This window comes from Geospiza fortis, unplaced genomic scaffold, assembly GCF_000277835.1.
Source record: "Geospiza fortis unplaced genomic scaffold, GeoFor_1.0 scaffold31, whole genome shotgun sequence".
Classification (NCBI taxonomy): Eukaryota; Metazoa; Chordata; class Aves; order Passeriformes; family Thraupidae; genus Geospiza; species Geospiza fortis.
The window spans coordinates 349,153-355,699 of NW_005054483.1; the positions used below are offsets into that span (position 1 = coordinate 349,153).

Genomic DNA, 6,547 nt, shown 5'->3' on the forward strand with positions numbered 1-6,547 from the left:
TCCCCCATCCCCATCCCCTCCCCGCACAGCCCCGGGCAGCAGTCCCCCGCAGCAGTCTGGGCTCGGGACCGCCCCGATTTATGCAATTAGCACTCAGGCCTCTCCCAGCCCTCTGCCTCGATGCCATCATGGTTTATTTTGGGTGTTGCTGGGGCAGAAATGACAACGCTGTCACCGTGTCCCTCCACAGGGCTCTGATGAAAGCTCCCAGCAAGGTAAAGGCAGCGAATTTTGCTTTCTGCTCTCATCCCTCCCACCCTCCATCCATCCATCCCTGCTGCTGGCTGGGACAGGTCACTGCTTGCTGTCCCATTGCATCAGCCAGAGCTGCTGCATCCTGCTGCATCCTGCATCCCTGCTGGAACTCTGCTCCAACACAACCTCTGAGCACCAAAAGCCCCGAGTGACCATCTGGGAGCAAAGCTGGGGCAGCCCCGGGGCACAGCCAGGCTCTGGAGGTGGCAGTGGCATCGAGTGACAAACTTCAGCATCCAACCACAACTTCTGCACCCTCCCCAGAGCTGCCAGAACTCCCTTATCTCCCGTTTCCAGTGGTAACTGCAGCGTAGCAGGATTTTTTAGCAGTTAGAAACTTGGTGACAGCCTCCCAGGAGTGAAGTGATGTTTTAAGGGATGCATCCCTCCCTGCACCCCCTTAGCAGCACCCACCTGACCATAAATGTTGGTAAATTTAGAGTGATTCCAGCAGGGCAGCTGAGCATCACCTGAAGAGAACTAAAAACTTCAGGCATCTCAGTGCACCACACCAGCCCCGTTTTGAAACTAGGAAAAGTGCCAGAAAATCAGAAATAATTCTACAAAGGGCTGATGCAGAAGTGAGGCCCTCCTTCTGAGCCAGAAGCTTGGAAAATGAGGATTGTTCCCTACAGTTTCAGCAGTAAAATGTAAATTTCTGATAGCAGGAACTTACTGCAGACAGCACCCATCAGTGGGAAGCACACACACCACACCTGTCTGCCACTGCTCAGCTCTGTTATCTCTTGGCTATCTAGGTTACACTTTTCAAAGTCAAATCTTTGTCTCAGCTGTATTTTGTCTGAAAAATTCTGCTAAAATACATCAGCTTTTTTTTTTTTCCTTCAAGATTAGAACTGTGTGTTATATGAAGCACAAACATAATTATTTCTCCTGTGCCTGGCACCACAGCTTGAAATAAAGCAAGGTCTGTTTCTGACAGGTGAATTTTCCTATGTCAGAAAAACCTGTGTAAATATGGGAATTTTCTCTGGAATTTAGAGAGGTTGAAGAGCTTTCTAAGATCAGCAGAATCTTTCTGGTGGGCCAGCCCTGTGCAGGACTGGGCAGTGTGGGAGCTGAACTGCAGAGATTAAATAGGATATGACCTGGAATTACAGCTCCTGATGAGGGTGGGGGTAGGAGGAGCAGAAAGGCTCTGCTCCCATCAAGGGTTAATTGAGCCTGCCCAAGAAGTGAGGAGGGCAGTGCTGGCCCTGCTTGCTCTGAGGGAGCTGCTGCTGCTATCAAACACTTCATTAGCACACGTGGGGAAGGGCTGTGCTGGGATCTAATTTTAGCAGCTCTGCTGATCAGCCTCAGATACCACATGGTGAAATTTTGATTCCTTTTTTTTTTTTTTCCCAGTGCTCAGTTAAAAACACAAATCAATGACTGGGGTATCATCCTCCTATTTTTCTGAACCTCCTTCACCACACAGAAATATAATTTCTATACTCTAAGCTAAGCAGTTCTTTTGAAACAGGGGAAATCAGCATTTTCACACAATTGCACTTTGCCTCCTGTACATGCAGAGTTTCAGCCTGTACTGCACTGGCTGTTTTTACATGGAATTTCTGGGTATTTTGTTACATCCTCACTACCTGATGGCAGATCTGCATCTGATCCTTTCCTGCCATTTGAGCTCTGCCCAGAGGAGCACATTCCTGGAATTTCTTCAGTCCCTTTACGACATCAGCACTACAAAAAACACTTTTAAAACCCCTTTATGTTCATGCTGCTGGCTGACCTCAGGGACAGCTTTTCTCTGCATTTTCTAAATGAGAACCTGAGACACACAAAGACAAAGGTCAAGGCAAGGTTGTTTTGGTGTCCAAGCTGAGGTGCTGGGATTAGACTTTTTATAAAGCACTTCATTTTCTAGATCACATTACCATTAAAACCTGAATCCCTGACTTCAGTTTGCAGCTTTACCTGACTTCTCTAGACTCACACAGGAATTATTTGGCAAAGCAAAGGACAGGATTTAATTCCCCAGTGTAGCAACTCAACTTGAACTTGTAGAATATTCTTCTCTTTGTTTCCTGTGAACTTTCCAGTTGCTGCAAGAGCTTCTTTCAATCCCTCACCTTCATCCTTGGGGCGTGGTGGTGATGGAGGGGAGAAGTCTCACAGAAAAATAACATGGAGCAGTGTAATTAAAAACTGAATCCCAAGCTAGACACAGCACAGGGGGCAGGCTGCAGCAGCAGAGGGAATGCAAATTCTCCCAGGGCTCAGTGTGCAGCTCCTTTGCCATAAGGCTGTGCCTCCCACAAGGAACAGAGGCACAGCAAGGACTGACACGGTGCAATCAGAGTGGGGCAGGCAGGAGAAGTGAGAGAAGTTGCAATGAGGCAACTGCAAGGTGTGATTAGCACTCGAGGGAAGCTCCAAGTCTCACTTGTTCTGCTGCCAGCAGCAGCATTAGGGCATATTCTGAAACATGCTTGAAAAAGCTTTGGAGTCCTGCTGGCAGTTTGGATCAGAGGAGAGCAGGCTCTGCTGAGATTCCAGGTCATGGTGCCAACAGATCAAGTGCTGGGTAGGAGCAGTAAAACAGAAAATTCCCAGATTACACAGCAAACAGCATTGGGGCATGGAGGATATTGGTGAAAATCCATGCAGGATTAATGTCAAGGTGGGATTAGAGGGTAAATTGAGAATTTTAGTGCACAATGCTTCTGAAAATGACATCTTTTGTGTCTTAAACTGGAAAGCTAAACTGGGAAAGCACTGAAGAGCAATGATTTTTACAAAGTTCAGTAGCAGTGACTTGCAAAGCAAATTTAGGGAGGGGGACAGAGGAGTCCCCACTCCTCAGTACTTGCTCTTGTGCTTCAGTGAGTTTTTTAGTTTTGTAAATAATGAAGCCCACACTGACTCTGGGACAGCACATCAGTCCCAGCTGCAGCAGGGAGAAGTCTTTGCAGAACATCCTGGAGTTCTGTGGCTCAAGAGGAGCCAAGCTCAGGCTGCTCCATGAAGAGTGAATCTGTTTGGGAGTGAGCTCCCCCAAAGAGGACCAAGGTCAGAGAGGAGAGGGGATGAGCGGTTGGGCTGTCACCTGCCTGGGAACACCTCCTCAGCCACAATAAATTCCACAGTGCACAGACAAGGACCAGGAACATCTTTGCCTGGGTATTTTTTATTCAACATCATCTATGAACCAGCTTCCAGTGAGTTTTTTATTGCTTTTGTATTTTTAGAGGACTTAAATGCTCCAAGAGCCTTTTTTTTTCCCCTTAGGACAAAAGAAAGGTGCAGTTTCAGAAGGAATATGGAAATTATTGTGCCAGGTTCCCTGGCAGAGCTGTACTCATCTCTGGCAGGAAATATGATGTGCACCTGAAGAAGGGTTTTGGTCCAAGGTCCAAGTGCAGAATTTGCAATTGCTGTCAAATCCAGACCAAGTTTTCTCTGACCAGACTTGATGAGATGGTACTTTAAAAATAAAAAGCACTAATAAAACAATTAACTGTAAAAACCACCAAGCAAGTATGTTCAAAGCTGCAGTGAGGAAAATGCAGTCCCCTGTAACTTGGCTCTGCACTGACCACGCAGAGAAAATCCTTATTTAGGGCCTTTCTGATGTATTAAAATGTCCAGGGTATCTTTGTCCCCTGTAGGGATAGAGACACAGATGCAGGAACTTGGGGTAACAGTTTCTTACAGTCCCATGTGGTTTGATTTTCTTTCTCCCTCCCCCCATGTTTCACTCACTTCTCCAGCTCAGATTGCTGACAACAACATGAGGAGGGGATGGGAGGCTTGCAGGCACCTGGGATTTCCTAAGTGAAATCTTTGGCAAGTGTGTCTTTTTATTATTTATTTCCTGATTTTGAATTCCACCCCCCTCAAGCTGTCATTCCTTAGCAGTGCAAATGAAAAGCTGCCCTTGATGTGTGCACAACAATGGAAGCCTCTGCAGGCCACATGGCTCCTGCAGTTTAATTTACTTTAATTCATTTTATATTGAACCAAATGATCTTATTTGCCTTTTTTAATGGAGAGCCTTCAGCCAAGCCCTCCCTTCCAAAGGAATGATGAGCTCAGCTGTTCCTGAAACCTGTACCCAGCTCAGTGTCCCTGTCACAGCCTGGGGACAGAGAGGGGGCACCTCCAGCACAGGTGGGATCCTCTGGAAACGCCCCAGAGCTCTGGGATCAGTCTGATGCTGGGGTGACCTTCCTTCTCCTGCTCTTCTCTCCAATCCACAAGCTCTTCTCTCCCTGCATTCCAGCCTGACTGGAGTCTCACAGCCTCCCAGGCTGGTTTGGAACCTGGGAAACTCTGGGGTTATTTTGTCAGAATTTCAGTCTTCCCTCATTCTTTGGAGGAGTTGCTCTGAATTTCTGAGTTGCTCAGGCTTGGGGAACTCTGGCTGGTTGTACCCTCACCATAAAGCAGCTCTCATGCTTCACCCTTCCAGCACCCATGATGATGGGTTTTGCCCACTGTACAAAGACAAACTTTTTCTGCTCCTCAATTTGAGTTCGCTTTCTCTCAGTTAAAGCATAAACTGATGCTACAAATCACAGAAGCTTCCAACAAAAATTGTCCTTCCTGTGATGGGCCACTCTAGGAAAACATGACCCAGGTACTTTGGATGGGGGGAGCTGAGTGTTCTAACCCAGATTTTTTATGTGTTTTCTTTCAAAATGAAAAGATGCATCCAACTGATGAAAGCAGAGTTCACTGTTGTCATTGATGATCCTGATGGAACAAAGTAATGTACAGCTGACACTAAACTGTAAGCACAATTGGAAAGAAGGATTATATTCCAAATTCATCTTGACAGACTGGAGAAATGGTCTAGAAAACAAGGAGGGAATGAAAACAGTCCAGAAGAGAATAATAAGATCTGGAATTAACAATCTCTGAGAAAAGACTCAAAAAATTGTTGGGAGTTCAGTCTACAGACAAGAATGAAGGGAGATACAGAGACTGATAAATAAAAGCAAAAACCACGCAGTATTCAGAGAAAACCAGGATCCCAAGGAGCAGCAGGAAAAGCCAGACTAGCATTGCAAGTGCCTTTGAACTTCCAAAATGAGGGAAATCTGAAGAGCCAGCTCAGAGGCTGAGTGCAGGATGATTAAAGTTCCCCACATCCCATCCAAGGGCAAGTTTTAGGATCTACTGCTGACTGCCAGCAGCTGAGGATTAAATCCCTGGGTGCAGCAACCTCCACCTCAGGCTCCCTACCAGGGGAGCAAGAGGCTGCTGTTCTGAGTGGTTAAACTGGCACAAAAACTTCTCACTATACAGAAATACCCATTTTGAAAAAATCAAGCTCTGCTGAGTTAAATTCGTATTTCTCCAGCAGCCTGTTACCATTAAATGACAACTGCCCAGAAGTTCATAAACTCCAAGGTGGGCTTCAGGCAGAAATCCTACTTGGAGGACATTGGGAGGAAGAGAATAACTTAGTATCTGGCAAGTATTCAGAGAAAAAACTTGATAAAAATTTTGGTGAAGGTTAATGTGCATAAATTGCACCAGAAGTGTTCAAACTGAGCAAAAAGTTCCATTTAAATCCTCACCTGTGCTGGCCAGGGGTCAGCAGGCTCAGGGCAGGAGATCAGCTATGTGATCACCAATTACCATTTCCATGGTGTCCTGTGGTTCTCCTGGAGCACTCCCATCCCAGTTTGATCTTCATTTGTTACATCCCATCCCTGGCTGGGTTAAAGGCTGCAGAGTGGGGGACAGAACCCCCAAACCAAACCCAGATCTGGTGCTGGTGCCAGCAGTGCCAGGGGACAGCGAGACCATCCCCAACATCCTCAGACAAAAAGGGGCTCAAAAAAAGTGAGACACATTGCTCTCCAGAAAAAGGTATTAAAAATGAAGCATCTGTGCTCTGAGTCATTACAGGCCCTTGACAGATGTGATCCTACCAGCCTCTCACTGGAGCTGCAAATAAAGACCCCTTCTCTTTCTTCTCTCCAGACAAGGATTAATGAGTACTTGGGATGGCTCTCAGACAAGCAAGCAAAGGCTGTGAACCTTTTCCAACACTGCCATTTATCTTGGGAGGACTATTCACATCACTTCTCCCTCCCTCCCCAGTCTGGATTATGCTCTGACCCAGCACATTAATCTCCCAAAATATAATAATAATAATAGAAGGAGGAAAAAAAAAAAAAGCTGGACAATTGCCAGAATTAAATTAATAACCATCTCAGATAGCCCTGCTGTGCAGGAACGAACTGCTCAACTCCCCTGCCACCCCTGTCATTGCTGAGCAAAACTGTTCCCAGTTTAGACACCCCCTGAAGTGCCCTGT

The 6,547-nt window shown here is 46.3% G+C and overlaps 1 protein-coding gene across 1 annotated transcript in view; it reads right to left on the reverse strand.

Moving 5' to 3' along the window:
* Window positions 1-6,547, reverse strand: part of RNFT2 (ring finger protein, transmembrane 2) — a 30,862-nt gene that overhangs the window by 11,838 nt on the left and 12,477 nt on the right.